This window comes from Mesoplodon mirus (genome assembly GCF_964341445.2).
Source record: "Mesoplodon mirus genome assembly, chromosome: 16".
NCBI classification, from domain to species: domain Eukaryota; kingdom Metazoa; phylum Chordata; class Mammalia; order Artiodactyla; family Ziphiidae; genus Mesoplodon; species Mesoplodon mirus.
The window spans coordinates 65,674,353-65,696,302 of NC_138992.1; the positions used below are offsets into that span (position 1 = coordinate 65,674,353).

General features: G+C 38.2%; 1 protein-coding gene across 1 annotated transcript in view; it reads left to right on the plus strand.

Annotated features, from left to right (window-relative positions):
* The window catches only part of CPA6 (carboxypeptidase A6), a 273,469-nt gene that overhangs the window by 15,018 nt on the left and 236,501 nt on the right, over positions 1 to 21,950 (plus strand). The gene's annotated exons all lie outside the window — the stretch shown is intronic.

The window sequence follows — 21,950 nt, forward strand, 5'->3', positions numbered from 1 at the left end:
CTCAGATATTAAGTGATTATTATGAGCAAGTGATAGCATCTTAAGTGATTTTTTCCCTTCCCCCTCATACTTTTTTCTCTATTTACTAATTGTACATGAAGCATGAGTGACTTTTATATTCAGAGAAAAAGTAATTTTAAACATGTGTAAATTCCCTCCCCCATCCCTTCCCATCCCACAAAAAAATCAACCTCATAGCAAGGAATTTGTCTTCTGTGGTGCCTTATGCCAAAACTGCTCTAGAAGCATTGCAAATAAGAATCAGAAGTCAGTAAATTTAATAATATAACACTCAGTGCTAATTAATGACTGAACATTTTATATTTCGGAACGAAAATGAGATTGTCGGGTATTCCAATGAAGCATTAAATGGCGAAAGCGGATGCCTTGCTGCGCGTCACGCAGACGCTGGGGAGACTGAACCACAGGAGCAGGGCTTAAGGCTCTTCAGTTGAGAATAATACCAGAAACAGCCAACGTCATGCTGCTATGTGTATTTAAGTAGATGGAGTCTCAAAGAGAAATTCCTTGGTGGTCTCAATACCACAGTCCGTTTAAATCTGTATTTAGAGGCTTATTTAGAAGTTAATACAGTGGGTCAGGAAAAGGCATTTGAAGTGACTGGGGGTAGAATCCATTATGCTTTTACATATATCCCCCATGACGTATATTTTTAGCAGCCTGAGCTTGCCCATTATACTTTAAGAAGAAATTGAGGAAAAACATTTGCTAGCAGTTTCCCACACCATAAAGCTGCCATAACAGAGCTAATCAAAACCTAGACCAAGTTGAATGTCTTCTGACTTGCTGACGAAGGTTAAAGGCTGTTTCATCTTGCCTCTATGGGGCATGGATTGTGGGGAAAGTTTGTCTGCATAAATTGTTTTACTACTACGCCACTGCCTGATAAAAGCCCCCATCCTTATTTTTTATCTAACTTTTTAGTACTTTGAACTTCTCACTTTTGGGGTACACATCACCTATGATCTATGGTTGCTTGATTTTCTCCGGAACCAGTAACCTCAACCTCACAACAACAATAAAGTACCTTCTGAATAAAAATCACGTTTCAATCACTTGCAAATCATTGTTCATTGTCTCCCTCTCACTCTCGTGCATTCTAGAACTTTGGCTAAAAAGAATTTTGTCTTCAAGCAGGCTTTTGGTTAAAGAATATTGAAAAACAATTTGCAGCTAACTGTGTAACCGAATGCAGTTTAACTGTGGGTGATTCATTGTGTCATCCAGGAAAATAGGTCTCCAAAGTAGGATGCCAAAAAAATCTAGCATTTATTTGATCTCATCCTTATGATAATTTTTATTTTGTATGCTTTATAATATATATAATATGTTGGTAAATTAAATATTACATGTAAATGACTTAAAATACATAGAGACTGGGAGCGCTCACAATATGTAATCCTGGAGGTTTGAAAATGGAGATGAGGCTAATCTCAAAGTTCTGTCAAGTCCGTCAACAGTACCATATACTGGGACCTATGTTCATTTGTTTGTCAAATTTTCACTGAGCCACCTCTATGTCCCAAGTTGTTTCAGATATTAGGAATATAAAGGGCTAGGAATAAGGCAGGCGAAGCCCCTGTTCTTGTGAAGCCCATATTTTCATGAGGGAGATGGGCAGTGCACGTGTAAACGAGCAATAATTACAGATACTTACAAGCGGTATGAGAGAAACAAGACTGTATGATTTCATTTATTCATTCAACAAATAGTTTTTGATCATCTGCTATGTACCTACTACTGTGCTAAGCCTCCCACACAAAATAGATGTGGGCTTTGCTTTTGCTGAGTTTACATTCCAGTTGAGGTGACAAATGTTAATTATAATGGTGATTAAATTTACAAAGAAGTAGTACAGTGTCCTATCAATTCAGAAGGAACTGACAGCTAAAAATTGGGGGAATAGAGAGGGCTTTCGGAGGCTGTTATGTTAGGCAGGGTTTTGAATGATGAGTTCACTGGGAGTGGAGATTATAGCAGAGAAGAGCTGATGGGCGATGTGCTCTCGATCCAGGGAGAAAGGAGCAAGAGGTACATGATGTTCCCACTGTGTACTTTGTGTGGTTTTAAAAGAAAATCTGGCCCGAGAGCTTACTGTCATTTGTATGCAGTACCTGAGACTTTGCAAAGCCTTTGCTCATGGACTCTCACCCGCTGCTCCCCTCACATGTGGCACGCAAGTAAGTGCTTTAAATGCTAATCTATATTTTTAAAAAAATGCAGGTGCCTTTCCTAAACTCAGTTCCTAAACTCTAGAGCTGGCTGTGGTCCTTCCATTGTAGGGCACACCTGAAATCGTGAAATGGTGCTCTCTGGGGCCCTTTGCTTTGTGTACAGAGCTTTCTGAGTATTAGCTTTTGGCTTCAAGAGGCAGTTGAGCTGCTGTGAGCTGGCCGCAGAGTTGAGAGGAGGGTCGCGGGGAAATGTCCAAAGGAAAATTCAGATGTGATTAGTAGGTATGTGAGGTTTCCCAAAGGCAACACGGCACGTGAGGAATTGGACCCAAATGCCAAGAGTCTCTTCAGGCGGAGAACGAATGTGAATGTGAGAAGGTCGTGCAGGAAGAGTTACACCTCCGATTCAATATTCAGATAGAAACACACACTTTGTCTACATTTTCAACACATGAATCTCCAGAAGCAGTGTGTGACAGTGAAAAAATATCACTAGGGCTTCCCTGGTGGCGCAGTGGTTGAGAGTCCACCTGCCGATGCAGGGGACGCGGGTTCGTGCCCCGGTCCGGGAAGATGCCCCATGCCGCGGAGCAGCTGGGCCCGTGAGCCATGGCCGCTGAGCCTGCGCGTCCGGAGCCTGTGCTCCACAACGGGAGAGGCCACAGCAGTGAGAGGCCCTCGTACCGCAAAAAAAAAAAAAAAAAAAAAAAAATATATATATATATATATATATACACATATCACTGGATGTGTATTCTTTGCTCATTTTTCTTTTGCTTCTTTTTCCTTTTGCCTTTTTGATATCAATTTTCAAGAGACTCACATATTAGGGATATTAATCCTTTGTAATGTATAAATAACACATGCTTTTTTTTAAACCGATTATCATTTGTCTTGACTTTTTCTATAAGGCAAAAGACAATATACATACTTTTAATGGTTATAAATTCAAATCTACCTTTAATTTGTCCTCCTTTGTGACATTTAGATTTATCTTATTTAAAATGTCAAATATATCTTCTGCTCAAAGTTATACACTTTGAGTTCTAGGGTTTTTCTTCTGCTTTGGCAGTCTTTTTCTTTAGACCTTTATTCTGTATGGATTTATTTTTTTACATGGTGTGAGGAGCAATATAACTTTATTTTATCCTGGAGGGCCATTCACAAAAGAGGACATGCAAAGAGCCAATATACATGAAAAGGTGCATTTCACTCACAGGGGAATGCAAATGAAAGCAATAAAAAGGCATTTTGCATGTATCAGGTTAGGACAGGTTAGGAAAACTGAAAAGACTGAAAATGCTCGAAGCTGGTAAACGTGTGGAAAAAGTGGGAGCTCTTGTACAGTGGAGGTGAAAGTGTGAAGTTGCTACACATTCCTTGGAAAGTGATCTGGCAGAATCTAGTGAGAGTTAAGATCCTTGCACCCTTGTGCAGTGTGACCCCATTTATTAGATGATACCTGTCGAAATAAAAACTAACATGTGTGTTATGGGTTTAATGCAATGCTATATATATAGTAACTTTTTAAAAACCTGAACACAAAGTCCATCAGTGAAGGAATTATTGGAAAAATCATGGTATCTGTCTATACTGTGCAGTATTATGAAGCTCTTATAAAGAACGCATATGGGCAGAGGAATGTGCATGATGTATTAAATGAAAATAGAAAGTTTTAAAGAACGTGTATGCGCTTAATTTTTAAATGTGCTAGCTTTTGCATTATAGGGATGTTTCTTTGGGATGTTGTCTGTTGATTCTTTACTGCTTTTTAGGAGATGGGGAGTGGTATTTTGTTAAGGTAGCAGTGGTATTTTGGAGAAGGGAGCAATAGCTTTCTCCCTTTTAATATTAAAATGATCTGATATAGCAACATGGGAGACTTAATTTTATCATGTAATTATGTATTTCATAAGAACTAGACTAGGGAAGAGGACAGCTGGGTTCTGTTTTGACTTGCATATCTTGGGATGTCATTGTGTTCCTAATATCTCTTCTTCCAACACATGTTTAGGAAATAAAGAAGAAAATATCAAACACTCCAAATGCCCCTAAAGTAAGGGCATCATAGGGCAAGATAATGTTTCCCCTGTGATAATGTTTCCCCTCTAGTTAAAGGCCAAGTTCATAAATTAGTTTCAACCCACTAGAGAAGAACCATCATTTTCTCATTTGACCAAGATTCAGTGCCTTAATGCCCATACTTAGCAGATGGAGAGTGTAAACTCACCCTGGGTCATAGCCTAGTTTACGAACCTTCCATTCATAGAATGAAACATCTAGAAAGGACTGAGTTGACCTCAAAGCTGACTGCTTATCCGAATCACTTGTAGATTTAACAAATGTAAATACAAACACACACTAGACATTCCCCGAATGTACCGAATCAGAGTATTCAGAAATTGGGCCCAGGAATCCAGTTTTTGAATGATTATTGAATGATTCTGATGTATCTCATCTATAGAATAGTGCTTGTGAACTGCTGATGAGGTTTATCCAATAAGAAGGTCAAGCCACCTGCCAAAGGTAATATAAGCAGTCATGGCAGCAAACATTTGTAAAGCCCCTACTTAAAAAGTACATTTTAGTGCTAAGCTCTCCTGCACAACTAGCAAAAATGTGTAAAATTCGAACTTGTTTGAAATTTTTCATTTTTTCCCCACACACCAGAAGCCACTGATCCTTGATATGGGGTTTTTGTTAAAGTAATATACCAGCCTTGCCATAAAAAGCGTCACCCTGAGCCTCTGCCATTAGTCTGCACCTGAGCCTCTCAGTGTCCTGACACCGGTTTTGTCTTAATCTTTAGCCACCGTGCATATACATTGTGTCACCAACTCAGTCATCTAGACAACACTATCCTTTAAAAACCTTACACGAGTAACACTAGTGTCCAAATCTTAGTTGTATATTCCCTTCCATTTTGAGTAATGACTTGTTTAAAAGTCGAAAGAAAATCTATTCACACCAGACCTTCAATATCTGAGTACCTTGAAGAATATTACCGCTATAAGAGAGGGACCAAGTGGAAAAGGGAACCTTTTAGAAACACTGAGACAAAGCAAATGGCACGCATGGTATTTCTCCCTAGACTCTAAGGCAGTAAAGGACCAGATGTCACACAACAAAGTCTGAGGGGACCATGTAACCTAATGGGCGTAGCCAGAGTGCTCAGCTTTAGAAGGATCTTGTGCTTATAAAAATGATCAATGTGGCACCATTAACTCCATATGTTAGATTTAAGGCTTTTTTGCCCAGCCTGCATTTGATTTACTTAAACATTTGTAATGCTTACCTTTTTCATTCAAATGGAGAATATAAGTGAATAAGATGTTTGTTCAGCCCCTAATGTAGGGTCTTTTCACTTAGTAGGTGGCTTGGCAAATATTTGTTGACTGTATGACCTGGTACCTTTTCATTGTGCTGTTGGAAAAGGAAAGGTCAACTGACGTTGATCTCTTAAGTTCAGTTAGCTTCACAAAGCACACGTGCCACCTGAGAGGGAGGTCAGCCAGGAAATGACTAACGTGATGAAGAAAATCCAGAGTAGAGTCGTAATTGAGCACCAAGTCCCTAATTCAAACACTGAAGTGAACCATGTCTGAAGTTCAAGGTATACAATGCAGAGATATAATTATAAAATTACCAAGACCACTCCTTCCTATAAGTTCTATTTCCTAGAAGTCTGTGACATTATCTAAATGTATTGCTTGCATCTCTCTGACCACTTCTTTGTCTCCATCACTGGATCCCTCCCCAACTCAACCCCCCACCTGAGGCTTAGGGTATCGCTCAAGGCCGTCTCTGTCTCTATGAGCTCTGTGTTCTCTGTCTCAAAGATGCTGGTTGATTTCACGGCTTTAGCTATTGCCGGTGTTCTGATGAGTCTCAAGACTTTAGTTCCAGCCCTGGCTTCTTACCCTCATTCAGTCCCATATGTCCAGTTGGCTGCTGGGCATTTCCGAGTGGATGCCAAATTCTCTGAAATAATTCATCTTTTATTCTACAAACAATCTTCCCTGCCTCTATTCCCAATTCTCATTCAACTGAGAGAAATCCAGCCACCCAGAGTCAAAACCTCAGTTTTCCTTTTCCCAGTAGTTCAGCTGCTCCGCAAATCTCATCACTCCTTTTTTTTTTCTCAGTCTCCTCCCTCAGTTTCATTTCTCTTGTGCCACCTTCACTATATCGTGGTCATAATAAGCTCATCACTTGCCTCTCAGCTTCCCGTGTGCCTGCTCTGATCCGTCCTGCACATCAGTACCAAATTAATCTTCTTAAAGTACCATTCTCTGACATCGCTCTGCTGATCCAGAATCCTTCAGTGGACTGTGACATCCCAAGAATCATGTCCAAACTCATTTGTCTGGTGTCCAAGGCCCTCTACAACTTGGCCCTCTATAGCCCTTTCCTTTTCCCATTTTTACTCCTTCTTTTCACTTTGAAACAAATCTCAGGTCTGGTCAGAGGGGTCCTGCCATCACATGGCCGCACTCCTTTACCCCCATCCTGTCACCCGGGATGCCGTCCTTCACTCTGTCCTCCTATGTGAAATGTCCCTGTCCTTCAGCCTCTGCTTCCAAGTTCCATCTCTATTGTGACCAGAAAATAAGCTCGCAGAGATCTCTCTCTCCTCCAACAGCTTTTTTGTCAACTCTAGGTACCTTACTTGTAAGGCCATATCTTTACCTACTTCCTATGGCTCCGATAGTACTTTATAAATAGTAAATGCTCAGAAAAGATTCATTTTGATTAGATTTTTGAGCCTGGCCCATCGTCTTGATCAAGATTCTCAATTCAACGTGCCCAAAACAGAGTAACAAACAAAGAAAAAAAGCCAAAAGAAAATATTGGCACCTGGGCTCTTTTTTCATTCCCCTTTATCTAACCTTCAAACAAGAAGATAGTTCTGTGAATTGAGTTTCACCCTCACCTGTCTCTTTTCAAATAATCCACATCTCCTAAAACTGGGAAATCTGTACTTGGGAAAAGGGATGAGCCCAGATAAAGATTTGGAGGAGAGACTATGGCCAGAGCAAGTGTTCTGACTTTCCAGCTTGATAAAATCCCTCGGGGTGGGGGGTGTTTTCTGACATGCATAGTTCCCTCATCACAGCCAGTACATAACCCATGGTCCCCTCTAGGGGAGGGAGACAATGCATACAGACCTGACTGGTGTTCCTAAGCTTCCATAAATTCTGTGCTCCTGACCCTTATCCAAAAGAAGAAGTTATGATTTTTCCTGGCTGTGTTTTCTTTAGCCCAAATTAGCTTAAAAACAATCAAAGAAGAACACAGTTCTTAAAACCCTTGTATGAGTTTCTAGATAGATACATTATATTCTTACTTGTGCCAGCCAGAATTGATTATGACTTAATATACTTTGCTGTGGGGAATGGGGTAGTTTTAAAAAGAAGTTAAATCTTCTAGAAAATTGTGGACCCAGAGATTGAACCAAAGTAGGCTGACCTGGGAGACTGCATATGTCATTCTTCCAGAAAGGAAAAGAATGTAATGTTATCTGCGCACACACACACACACACCCGTCTTTTTTTTTTTTTTTTTTTTTAAGAAGATGTTGGGGGTAGGAGCTTATTAATTAAGTTATTTATTTTTGCTGTGTTGGGTCTTTGTTTCTGTGCAAAGGCTTTCTCTAGTTGTGGCAAGCGGGGGCCACTCTTCATCGCGGTGTGCGGGCCTCTCACTATCGCGGCTTCTCTTGTTGCGGAGCACAGGCTCCAGACGCGCAGGCTCAGCGGCCATAGCTCACGGGCCTAGTTGCTCCGCGGCGTGTGGGATCCTCCCAGACCAGGGCTCAAACCTGTGTCCCCTGCATTAGCAGGCAGATTCTCAACCACTGCTCTACCAGGGAAGCCCCACCTGTCTCTTTTTGTCTTTAAGTGTCATTGATTCAGTCCCAAAGGTGTTTACTCCCCAAAGCCTGCTTCTGCTAAGAGGATGCCACCTAGGCTGAAATCAAGGTGTCAGCAGGGCTGCATTCCCTCTGAAGGCTCTAGGGGAGAATCCATCCCTCCCTTCTTCCAGCTTCTGGCGATGCTGATTTGTGACCTCCTCACTCCAAGCTCCTCCTCTGTGATGACATTGCCTTCTCCTCTGTATGTGTCAAATCTCCTGCCTCTCCCTTGTAAAGACACTTGTGATTGCCACTAGGGCCCACCCAGATAATCCAGGGTAAGTTCGTATCTCCAGATCCTTAATTTAATCACATCTGCCATGTCCTTTTTTGTTATAAAAGGTAATATTCACAGATTGCAGGGATTGGGACGTGGATGTCTTTGGGGGGGCCGTTATTCATCCTATCACAATGATTATTATATTTTGTTTATTTCAAATACTACATAATTAAAATTTTAAATTATAAAACATCAAGAATATATTAGAAGAATATACAGCATATGGCTAAGAATGGTTATTCCACTCTTAGGAGTGGAAGATGGGGAATTTTCACTTTCAATATTCTTTTGAAGCGTTTTACTCTTTTACAAAGAGGCATGTGATTGATATGTTTGTGTTTGTGTTTGTGTTAAAACCGTAAGAATTAAAGAGGAAAAAAGATACTTCCAGCAATATTAAAGCAGGCAAACGATGCCCCACTTGGATATCTTTACTCTGTATTTTATAGCACCTATTTCCAGCTCTCCCTTCCCCCACCCCCTGTGCAGCTGTTCTCCTTTCCCTCATTATACAATTTGGATTGAAAACACACTTCAGGCAATTACATCCAAACTCGGATTTGCTTGGCTTCAAAGTCCCTGCGGTTCCCTCTGCTGCAGGCTGGCTATTTTTCCTAATTTCTTCCCTCAAAGACCAAGAAAAGATGTTCCCAGAAGGAAGGGGACAAGGAGAAGAACTGAAAAAAAAATAGAGACTATTTCTTTCTTGACCTGCGCTCCGAGATCTTTTGGTTCTGGGTTTTTTCTCCTGCACAAGGGCTGTAGTGTCCCACTTGATAGGGACAGATCCACTCCTCCTTCGTGTCCAGATCCCCACCATTTGTAGAAGGGTTTGGGGGTTTTTTGTTTTGTTTTTGTTTTGCTATGCTGCTATGTATTATTCATTCACTTTCTCAATCTATATTCTTGGAGCTGTTGATAGCTTTCACGTCTCGTAAATGGCTGGCTGAGAATACAGTTATGAATAAGAGAAAGGCCATGCTCTAAAAATTCGAAGAGTCAACTTTTCCACTTCTCCCTCAATCTTTGCCAAGGTCCAGTGTCACTGGCTCAGAATGCATACAGTTGACTGGTGGCTAATCATTTCTTCCATTTCTCTTTTCTAACATTCGGTTTCTTTAGAAGTGCCTCAAAGTCTGAAGAGTCCATATGTCTGATAACCAAACTGAACATTTTGAATGAGACAATGTTGTTTCTCTCTAAAGGAGATTCGTTATTTTAAAGAGCCAATTTGGAAATCCAGAACTTCTCTACAAATGTATTAATTAGAATCACTCTTATGTCTATTTGGCCATACTAATAAAGGCATTTGCAGCTTCATGTGACACAGGACATTTTTCATTGTTCTGGTGAAATAACCACCTGTCTTAACATGTATATGTAATCAGGCATTTAATTAAATCAACTTGGTTTATCACTAGGTGCATTTGTTATACTGTCTGATAAGAGGTAAACACAGCTGGTATGGGCATGTGGTTGGAATACTCTGGAAAAAGGAGGTGGGAAATCTGTGAAAAGCTGCCACTCATGTCTTCCTTTTCTTCAATTTAAACATTGCAGAGAGGGGCTAGTTTTATTGATAATAAAGGCGGAAGCAGAGTAGATGTTTTTAAAAGAAAGGAGGAAAGGAGGAAGTCATCTAGGTACATGAGTCATAGAAAAAACATACAGCCAAGCTTCTCAAACCTCATATGCATAGAAATCACCTGGGGATTTTGTGAAAATGCAGATTCTGATTTAGTGGGGCTGGAGCCTGGGATTCTGCATTTCTAACAAGCCCTCAGGTGATGCTGTTGCTGCTGAGGCTGACCTTGTGGACTAGCAACCTCTGCAAGGGTCAGTCAGCTCACCCAAGGCCACTGCTTCTGTGAAATCGAGAAAACAGTCCACAGCTTGGCCGTGAGACGGCTGAAGTCTCATACTTTTTCCTATTCGGTGCCAAACATTAGAATCCTTTTTGGAGACTTAAAGAGGCTCGAATCCAGGGGTGCCTTTCTATATTGTAAGCCTACAATAGCTCCTTTCAGTTGCTTGGTTTAGTCTGGACTTTAAACGTATATGTATCTTTAAATTACCAAATTATACTATAAACTCAGTGAGAGCAGAAATAGGATCCCAACAGTGCTGGATGCATTTTAAGTATTCAACAAATGTGTCTCTAATTGAATATTATGACTGCTCTGTTTCTGCAAAGAATTTCCCATAAGCCCAGTCTGTGAGCTGCTGATTTTGCCAATAAAACAACTGACAGAGCTTAGGAGGGCACTTAATCCTAAGCTTTACATGTTAACTGGGGGAGCTTCCAAGGTGGCAGAGGAGAAAGACTCTGAGCTCACCTCCTCTCATGGCACACCAAAATTACAACTATTTACGGAACAACTATTGATGAAAAAGATGGGAAACTACCAGAAAACATCTTCTACAACTAACGATATAAAGAAGGAACTATTATGCTTAGTAAAATAAGTCAGAGAAAGACAAATACTGTGTGTTACCACTTACATGTGGAATCTAAAAAGTAAAAGTAGTGTATATAACATAAAAGAAACAGACTCATAGATATGGAGAAAAAACTAGTGGTTACCAGTGGGAAGAGGAAGGGGGGAGGGGCAACATGGGGATTAAGAGGTACAAACTATTATGCATAAAATTAAATAAGCTTCAAGGATGTATTGTACAGCACAGGGAATATAGTCAATATTTTACAATAATATAAGTGGAGTATAATCTATAAAAATTTGGAATCACTATGCTGTACACCTGAAACTAATATAATATTGTAAATCAACCATTACTCAGTTAAAAAACAAAAAAATTTCCACATTCTCTCTTCCCACTCCATAAGTAAAGGATAATTTTAATACTGAAAACAAGTGAACTGGGACTGATGACAGATTTTAGGTTAAGACTCTGTATTAGAATAATAAGATACCCTAAGATCATTGGGGAGCTGTCACTACGTGAACACACCTTTTTTTTTTTCTCCATCCTCACTATCAGGATTTTGCTCTCACTTTCCCTTCTGTTTTTGTGTGGCTGACTTTTAAAAATCAGAGCACCTGAATTTCATCTTCCTCCCTGTGCTGAGAGGAGCAGAAAGTAAATAGAATTGAATGCAGCTATTAACCAGAAATACAAACAGAAGTTAATTTCATATAGAAAACTAAAGTAGCTTTCCACTAGCTAGTATACGGTAAAATCGATCTTCTCTTCAAATTAAAAACTGGATGAAACCATTTGGAGACTGGGAAGCACTTTAGAAATCCTCATTGTGTCAAAAGCCTATGATGAACCTGGGTGACCACATCTCTGTCAAGACACAGAACATTTCCATCACCCCCAAAACATTCTACCTGCTCCCAGTCCACCCTTCCCCCACCCACTTCCTCCTGGCTCTCAGGAAAACATTGCTCTGATGTCTTTCAACACAGATTAATTTTGCCTGTTCTAGAACTCCATATAAATCAAATTGTGCAGGATGTATTCTTATTTTTTTTTTTTTTTTTTTTTGATGAACTGGGTGTGGGATGCAGAGGTAGGGGAAAAGGGAGCGGGGGAAGCGAGAGAGATCCTTCCTCTTATGAGATCTGGGATCCATCGCAATGCAGGTCAGCTTGGACTCTAAACTATTACACGGCTTGGTGAATCTGTCCACCACTGTTTCTCCTTGGGGAAATCGTGCCACTGAGGTGTTGACTGAGGTACTGCCAGACTGTCTTTCATTCAGCTGCCACTTCCATGGGCTGTTCAAGACTCACTGCTAACTGGCTCATCAGACACCCTCTCCCTTTCCCCTGAATCTCTCCCACAGGACCTGACATCCCTCTTTGAGAAATGGCAAATCTGTGGACTCGCCTATCTTTCAGATGTCTGTGGATTCACCTGTCTTTCAGATGAGTGTGTGCACACACGTGCCCATGAGCATTTGCACACACACACTACTGTTGGAGACAGGGTTTGGATCCCCCTGCTGCAAACCTGGAGCCTTCTTAGGCTTGTGTCAATGAGCTGATGCAAATAGATACTGAGGAGGAGAGATGGTACCCAGTTCCACAAATTGGATTAATCTGAGTGTGATCACCATCCCAAGCACAGCACCTGCTCCTGTATCCTGGGGCCCTGGAAATGAGTGCTGGTACTTATAATAAGTTTGTTTCAAATTCTTCATAGAGGCCCTGATGAATCTGATATTTTCTGTATTATTTATCATAGATAGTCTGGGTTTTCTAACAAATTAGCATTTGAATTGCGTATTGTTTAAGGGTTTATTCTTTGCAAGTAACAGAAGCCAATTTGAGCTACTTTAGACCAAAATGGGAAATTTGTTGCAAGGATTCAGGCAAGGCTCTGGGGACTTTGAAGCATGTTCATGGACCATTCTTTAAGAGCTTTGTGTTCATTTGATCTTTCTTTGCAGTCTCTGTGTATCACAGTTGAAATCCTAAATTCTAGGCAGAAAGAATTTGGTGTCTGTTTGGCCATGTTCCAGCCAGCCAAGGTCAGGCATATAGATTCAAGTAGTTCAAACCAAATGCCTGGGGCCCAGCCCTATAGAGAAGGTGCAGAGATGAGGCTGTCTGTGGACCAGGCTCCAAAAAGAATCCATGATAGGGAGCACTCCTTCATCATTTTTATATTATTAAGAAAAGAGTAATGATCAGTGACTACATCTTTTTAACTTATGGTCCATATGAGACTGTTTAAAATGTTCTTCAGAAAGGAAAGGAACCTTTAAAATAAACCCAGTGGTTCTGAACTTGGGTTTCCTGGACCCCTAAGCATACACACAGGGCTTCTGGATGTTCAACTGCTCCAGTATTTCCTAAAGGCCTTTGTTTATTTACCGTGGTAAAGCTGCACAAGGTCATTAGGACCTTGAGCTTCTTGGGTTTTAGGCAAAAAGGGTATTAGCATCATGTGGTAATGCTCCTTGTGTCCTCATGATGAGAAATGTTATATAAAATATTCTTTTACTAAACAATGGAGAAATTATTTAATAACTCAATATAGTAGTAGTTGTATTAATAATAGCCAACACTTATGCAGGGTTTACCATGTGCCTGCATTCTCCAGTGCACGGCAGACATGATCTTTCCAAACCTGGGGTTCATGAAAGAAGGAGGAGAAAGAGGTCTTTAAGTGCCGAAGAAGATTGGGAGCCACCGAGTTAGGTCTTCAGTTACAGTTCAGCATCTGCTGTAATTCTGATGCAGAAGTCAAAACATTCTGCTCTTAACAGGGAGTTACAGTTCTTCCCAGGAAAAACTTCATAAGTGAAACTTCTCTTGCTCACTGCCCCTGAATTTGGTTCTAGCCACAGTTTCACACATTCCTAAGTTGAAGTTTTGATCTGTATAAACCTTTCATTGCTTTTGCATTTCTCTTGCTATGTGTAAGGCCTCTGAGGTTAGATGCAGTTTAGCAAAAGAAAATAATCACTAGACTGTAAACACTTTCATGAAACCATCGGGTAGGGCTGTTGCACCCTTTGTTCTTTAAAGAATGTGAAATATGTTCTCTGATCTGCCACTGTTTCACAGTCATGGCACGTCTATCCCTTCAAAATTAAGTAGCTGTCTAATAATAATTCAGATTTAAAATATTACCTGTTAGATATTGAACCAGATACTTTGTCAAGCATACTCTTCACAACACTGAGAAATATTATTTCCTTTACAGATGGGGTAACAGGCCCAGCAAAGTAAATACTTGGTACATAAGTAGCATCCTCAGAAGGGAAGCTATTAAATTCTAGGAGCAGGGACTGTGTCCCTGAGTTCATGTTTTATTCCCTAGCACCAAATGGGCCCACAAGGAATATATAAATGAGGAATAAATGAATGCCTAATTCAAAGTCTATACGCTCTCCACTGTACCATGTTTCCTCTGATATTACCCTGGGATATGTTCTGTACCTAAGTGAAAAAATAACTGTTTCCATAGGCACTAATTAATATGTGTACAATATTCTATTGTCATAGAACATATGTATATTCCCAGCCATTGGCTTGTCTTTATGTGTTCCTGACATAAAGGTTAGTTGGAGAATACAGAAATAAGTCATCACAAATCTATGGTTAGCGGGGAGGGGTGGTCAGAATTTTACATTTGAATACTAGCATGTTTTTACTGGATCCACCAAAATTCACCTGCCAATTCTGGAATGTTTTTCTTCCCAGATAATGATATATAAAATGCGATTCCCTTGAAGTCAAATGATTTTACATTTTCTTTTGCCAGTACATTTAGTTGTTGATGTTTCATAGCATAAAAGTATATTTACTGTAAACCCCATCATAAATCACTAGAAGGAAAGGTGAAGGCAGAAGACCCAGGCTATAAAAATCATCCTTAGGGCAAAATGGCTCCACTTTACCCAAACATTTGTTGATGATACCACAATGTTTTAAACTTGGAATTGTAGATCTAATGATTCCTTTGTCTCTGAAAACATACTGAAAGAATTACAACATCTGTTGACTTGCAGATCTTTTGCTCACCTAAGAACTGAGGAAGACTTTCATTGTCCAGGGGGAATTGCCACCCAGTGATTGCTGGAGAAAATGGTTACATTCATTGAGAACAATAGTTTATATTAGCTTAGCAAATACAGCTTGAGGTTAGTTACCAGAAATAGTGTCTTTTCTTTCAGCGTCTATAAACTCTCTGCTATTTATAAAACTAAAAGACTGTGTGCTCTTCAACTTTGTAACCAAGATTATTCAGTGAGCCTCTTTCAGTAAATATATAAACATCTGGCTCCAGAGACCAGCAAAGACATCACAGCTTCAGGTCTATAAATAGTGCCTCTCTAGTAGAGCTACTCTAATAGCGTGCATGTTTAAAATGAACTTAATAAACTGTCTGGAGAAACACATAAGAAAAACCCTGGTTTGGTAAGCCTCATGGTTGTATTAGCCAAAATAAAATCTTTATACCAGAGAGAGAGAAACGCCTTCTGAGTTGTGAATCCTTTTATGATTCTGATGAATATTACGTACCTGCTCCTCCAAAATGGAAATAGACACAAAATTTTACATACAATTTTTGAGGACTCTCTAATCTCTGAAGCTCATCCATCTCAGTTACTATGAATATGGCTTAAATTTTTAGGCACAAGTCTGCTTGGACTTAAAAATTTTTAGTGAATTAATTACCTTGTCTGTTTTTCTACTTAACCCCTTTTTCATTGCCTTTGTATGGCTACAAGTGCCCAGAAGCCATAATGATATAGCATTTGGGAAAAGTTACTCCAACAATGTCATGGTTGCTACCATGCTATTCTTCCAGGTCTTTCTCTCTTTACTGTCAACTATATAGTAGATTGCATTGCTTACCTTCTGTGGAGTGGTCTGCCATAAGCGTCTGGTCTTTCAAATGTATGGTTTCCTCTGGAAACTTCTTTGAAGCCATATTCAGGAAAGAAAAGGAACCAGACCTGGAATGTAGTAATAGAACTTCTAGGCACCATTCTTACCGTTTCTAACTAATTCCATCATGATATCATTTAGCTACACAGTCTGTGTATCAGTGTCTTTGCTTTCCTAGATTACCAGTTATCATGTTCACCTTGTGTGACACAAAGAACTTACAAAATGTATGCCTGTCTCAAGGATCTTACAGGTGTTAGTGAGGAGATCTATACCTGAAACAGGAAGTAAAACAAGAAAACAGTGAATTAGTCAGTATTGACACAGAATAAGGAAACATTGATATGTGCTAGTTGATTCTAACAGCAAGTATAAAAGTAGATCATTATAAACTTAATAATGAGTATTTCTCAGAGTGTATTCTCAAACTTATTTAGTCATACATCCTACTTTATAATACCAGTTAATACCCTAAGAGCACACTTGGCAACCCTGAACTAGAATTATCATGAAAAATTGTCCTGAGGGAGAAAGACCTTGAGAAGTAGGTACATATAAAGTATGGTCCAGAATAATCTGCACCAGAGTCACCAGAGGTTATTTTTTAAAATACTTATTACATCTGTCCTATGAAATTGTAATTTCTGGTGTGGAGGGTCTTTTTTTTATGTACAATCAAGCATGGGAACCCCCCATGGACATGCATAATGAAGAGGGAAGGCATTCATTACTATCTAGTTAAATAACATTAAATGATAAAATACTTTGGGCTCTTTGAGAACTCATAAGATTTTCCATTTAGTTACTTCAACCAGGCTATCATTGGCTGAACCTAATTGAATGAACAGCTGATATTTCTGAAACTGCCATTTAAGACTCCATCTTAGTATACGGTTTCAAACATTCATTTACTTCCTACCAAAAAGCTGTGGTTCAAATAATGTTCTTTCATCTTCATGTGAGTTACACACACATACATAATTTATTTTGATTTTAATTGAAACTTACGTGAAGTGTTGATAGTTTTATATGTCAGACTTCATAGAAGTGAAGCAGGGGAAGGAAAGAATTATACAGTAAAATGAGTTTCATGTATGTTTTTTCCCATGACTGCAAGAACCTGGGTAGAATTTGAGGGCCAGCTAACTCTAATGTCCAAGAGGGCTCCTAGTGAAAAATTCCTATTTTTCCTCAGTAAATAACATTTTTTAAAAAATCTTTAAAATCTTTCTTCTGGTTATTAAACAGGAGACTGAGTGATTTTTTTTCCCCTCAAGAGGGGAAAGGGAAGGGAATTTACTTTCATTGAGGCTCTACTAAGGGTCTGGTCCTTTATCTCATTCAAAACACAAAATAATAAGGGAGGTAGTTTGTCTTTAAGTCATTTTCATAGATTAAGGAACTAAAGCTGAAAAGTTGTATGGCTTGCTTAAGGTCTTATGACTATTAAGTAGCAAAGCTGGAACTTTAACCCTCCTCTTGTACCTTGTTTTCCTCATGAGAAAACACTGCCTCTGACAGTAGCAAAAACCTCTAGACACCCAATCTCTCTGAGACTGTTTTCTGTTTTACAATGGGAGTAATATCTATCTCATAGAATTGTGTGGGTTTCATGAACAGGTTTACTGAGGTATAATTTACATTCAGTAAAATCACTCAAGTATACAATTTAGTGAGCTTAGTAAATGTCATTAGTTGGACAACTGCCACCAGAATCTAGTTTTAGAAAAATTTAGAAAATTTTTAGAAAATCCATCACCCCATAAAGTACCATAGGGCCTCTTTTTTTTTTTTTTTTTGTCAACCCCTAGCCCTACCCTTGGTCCTAGAAACCTCTTGTATGCTTTCTGTAATAATACTTTTGCCTTTTCCAGAATATCATATAAATGGAAATACACAGTATGTAGTCTTTTATGTTTATGATCTTTCACCTGGTATGTTGTCTTGTGGTTCATTCATTTTGTTTGTAGCTTGTATCAGTAGTTCATCTCTTTTATTGCTGACTAGTGTTCCATTGTATAAATAACCACATTTTTATCTCTTTATCAGTTGATGGACATTTGCATTGTTTCTATTTTTTTGCTATTACGAATAATGCTGCTATAAATAATAAGCATAAAAATATTTCTCTGGACATAGGTTTTTATTTCTCTTGGGTAAATACCTAGAAGTAGAACTGTTGGGCCATGTTATAAGTTATGTTTAATGTTATAATTTGCAGTAAACTGCTGAAAGTAGCTGTACCATCTTGCATTCCCATCAGCAGGGCATGAGGGTTTCAGTTGCTTTGCATCATCACCAACACTTAGTATTGTCAGTCTTTAACATTAGCTATTCTAGTGGGCTTGTAGTTGTTTCTCAATGTGGGTTTAATTTTCATTTTCCTAATCATCAATTATATTGAGCTTATTGGTGCCTTGCTGACAATTCATTTATATTCTTCTGTAGAGTTTTCACCCAAATTACATAACCTCTTTTATGAAGTGTTCATAAAAGAATTTTTTAAAGATACATATCTATTGTGTAAGGTCTGTTCAAATATTTTGCCCAATTTAAAATTAAGGTTTCTTTTGTCTTCTTACTGTGAGTTTTAAGAGCTCTTTATATATTTTGGAAACAAATATTTGGTTAGATATGTTTTGTGAGTATTTTCTCCCAGTCTGTAGCTTGTGTTTTTATTTCCTTGATAGTGTATCTCAAAAAGCTAGTTCTTAATTTTGATGGCATCTGATTTATCAATTTCTTTCTTCTAGGACACAATAAACACAAGTCAGAAAAGAAAATGTTATTGGTGTCAAATCTAAGAAAACCACAGTCAGAAAAATTTTTTTCCTAGGTTTTCTTCTAGAGGTTTTATAGTTTTAAAATTCTCACATTTGGATTTATGATCCATTTTGACTTAAATTTTGGGTAAAGTATGAGGTTAAGAGTCAAGGTTCATTTCTTGCATGTGGATAGCCAATTATTCTAGCACAATTTATTGAAAATATTTTTTTCACTATCAAATTACTTGGCCCCTCTGTTGAAAACTTCATTGACCATATAAACGTGGGTCTCTTTTTAGCTTCTCTATTCTCTTCATTGATCTATATTTCTATTCCTATGCCAATACCATGCTATTTGATTACACGATTTTCTATTAAGTCTTGAAATCAGGTAGTATAAGTCATCTAACTTTTCTCCTCTTTAAAAAAAATTGTTTTGGTGTTGTAGATGTTGTCAATTTCTCAAAAATCTGTAGGTGTTGTAGATTTTGACTAGAATTGCACTGAACCTATACATCAACTTGGGGAAAGTTGCCATCCTAAGTTTTCCAACCCATGAACATGGTACATATCTCCATTTGTTTATGTCCTATTAAATTTCTCTCAGTGATATTTTACAGTTTTCTATGAGGTTTTATACATAATTTGTTTATTCCTGAGTCTGTCTTTGATGCTGTTATGAATGGAATTATCTTTCATTTTTTGAATTTTCATTGCTAGTATATAGAAATTTAATTTTTAAATTGATCTCTGTGTCAGTTTTCTATTGATGCTGTAACAAATCATAGACTTAGTAGCTTAAAACAACACAAATCTATTCTCAACAGTTTTGGAGAACAGAAGTCAAAATTCAGTTTCACTGGGCTAAAGTCAAGGTGTTAGCAGGGCTAGTTCCTTCTGAAGGCTGTGAAGGAAAAACTTTCTTTGCCTTTTTCAGCTTTTAGTGGCCACCTGTCTCCTTGGCATATGGCCTTTTCCTTCATCTTCAAAGACTGCTTTCATCACCATGTCACCTTCACCTCTTCTGTAGTCAAACCTCCCTATGCCTTTCTCTTATAAGGACACCTGTGATTATAGTTAGGACCCACCTAGACAGAAAATCCAGAACAATCTTTCCATCTCAAGGTCCTTAACTTAATCATATAGCACAAGAGACTTTGCAGATATAAAGTAAAATTCACAGGTTCCAGATATTAGAACCTGGATATCTTTGGGGGCCATTACTCAATGTACCTTATGGCCCTACTAAATTCACTTATCAGTTCTAGTAGGTTTTATGTAAATTCTTTAGGATATCTACTTGTACAGTCATGTCATCTCTGAATAAATAGTTTTATTTATTCCTTTCCAACTTATGTCTTTTATATATTTTTCTTGCCTCATTTCAACAGCTAGAACCTCCAATAAAACGTTGAATACAAGTAGTGGGAGAAAACATCCTTTCCTTGATGTTAGCAGGAAAGCAATCTGTCTTTCAAGTATCATATTAACTCTAAGTTTTTCATAGATGCTCTTTTTAAATTTTGAAATATTTTAATGGGCTTCAAATTCACAAGTCTTCATTTGAGGTATTTGTTAGCATGGTAGAAAATTCTACTACAAAGTTTTCTAAGTATGCAAATGTGAGAGATTTATTCTGTTTTTTTTAATGAGGTATAATTGACATACATCATACTAGTTTCAGATATACAATATAATGATTCAATATTTGTATAGATTGTGGAATCACCACAATAAGTCTAGTTAAAATCCATCACCATACATTGCTGCAAAATTTTTTCTTTTGATCAGAACTTTTAAGATATACTTTCTTTCCAACTCTCAAATATGCAATGCAATATCATTAACTATAGTCACCATGCTGTACATTACATCCCAGTGATGTATTTATTTTATTACTGCAATTTTTTGACCCCCTCTGGTGACCACCAATCTGTTCTCTGTATCTATGAGCTCATATTATTGGTTTTGGTATTGTTTTGTTTTGTTTGGATTCCACATATAAGTGATATCACACAATATTTGTCTTCCTCTGTCTGACTTACTTAACTTAGCATAATGCTCTCAAGGTCCATCCATGTTGTTGCAAATGGCAAAATTTCCTTTTTCATGGCTGAATAATATTCGTGTGTGTGTGTGTGTGTGAAATCCATTCATTTTCTTTATCCATTCATCCATCAATGGATACATAGGTTGTTTCCATATCTTCGCTATTGTAATTAATGCTGCAGTGAACATGGGGGTGTACATATCTTTTTGAGTTAGTGTTTTTCTTCGGATAAACACCCAGAAGTGGAATTGCTGGCTCATATGGTAGTTCTATTTTTAGTTTTTTGAGGAACCTCCATATTGTTTTCCATAGTGGCTGCACCAATTTACATTCCCACCAGCAGTACACAAGGGTTCCCTTATCTCCACATCCTTGCAAACACTTCTTATTGCTTGTCTTTTTGATGATAGCCATTCTAACAGGTGTGAGGTGATATCCCATCAAGGTGTTGAATAGAATTTTCCTGATAATTAGTGATGTTGAGCACCTTTTCATACACCTCTTGGCCATCTGTATGTCTTCTTTGTAAAAAATCTATTCAGATCCTCTGCCCATTTTTAAATTGTATTGTTTGGTTTTTTTTGCTATTGAGTTATATGAGTTCTTTATATATTTTGGATACTAACTGCTTACTAGGTATATGATTTGCAAATTTTTTTCCCTTTAAGTAAATTGCCTTTTCATTTTGTTCATGGTTTCCTTTTCTATGCAGGAGCTTTTCAGTTTGGTGTAGTCTCACTTGTTTATTTTTGCTTTTGTTGCCTTTGCCTGTGGTGTCAAATCCAAAAAATCATTGCCAAGGCCAATGTCAAGGAGCTTACTGCCTGTTTTCTTCTAGGAATTTTATGGTTTCGGGTCTTACATTCGAGTCTTTAATCCATTTTGAGTTGACATTTGTGTATGGTGTAAGAGAGGAGTCCAGTTTCATTCTTTTGCATGTAGCTGTCCAGTTTTCCCAACACCATTTATTAAGAGACCGTCTTTCCCCATTGTATATTTTTAGTGCCTTTGTCATAAATTAATTGACCATGTAAGTTATTTCTGGGCTCTCTCTTCTGTTCCTTGATCTATATGTCTGTTTTTATGCCAATTTTATTCTGTTTTGATTACTTTAACTTTGTAATATAGTTTGAAATCAGCCTTCAGCTTTGTTCTTAAGATTGTCTTGGTTAGTCAGGGTCCTTTGTGGTCTCATAAAAGTTTAGGATTGTTTGTTCTACTTCTGTGAAAAATGCAATTGGAATTTTAATAGGGATTGCATTAAATCTTAGGATTACTTTGAATAGCATGGACATTTCAGCAGTATTCTTCCAATCCATGAGCACAGAATATCCACTTATTTGTGTCAACTTCAGTTTCTTTCCTCAATGTCTTAT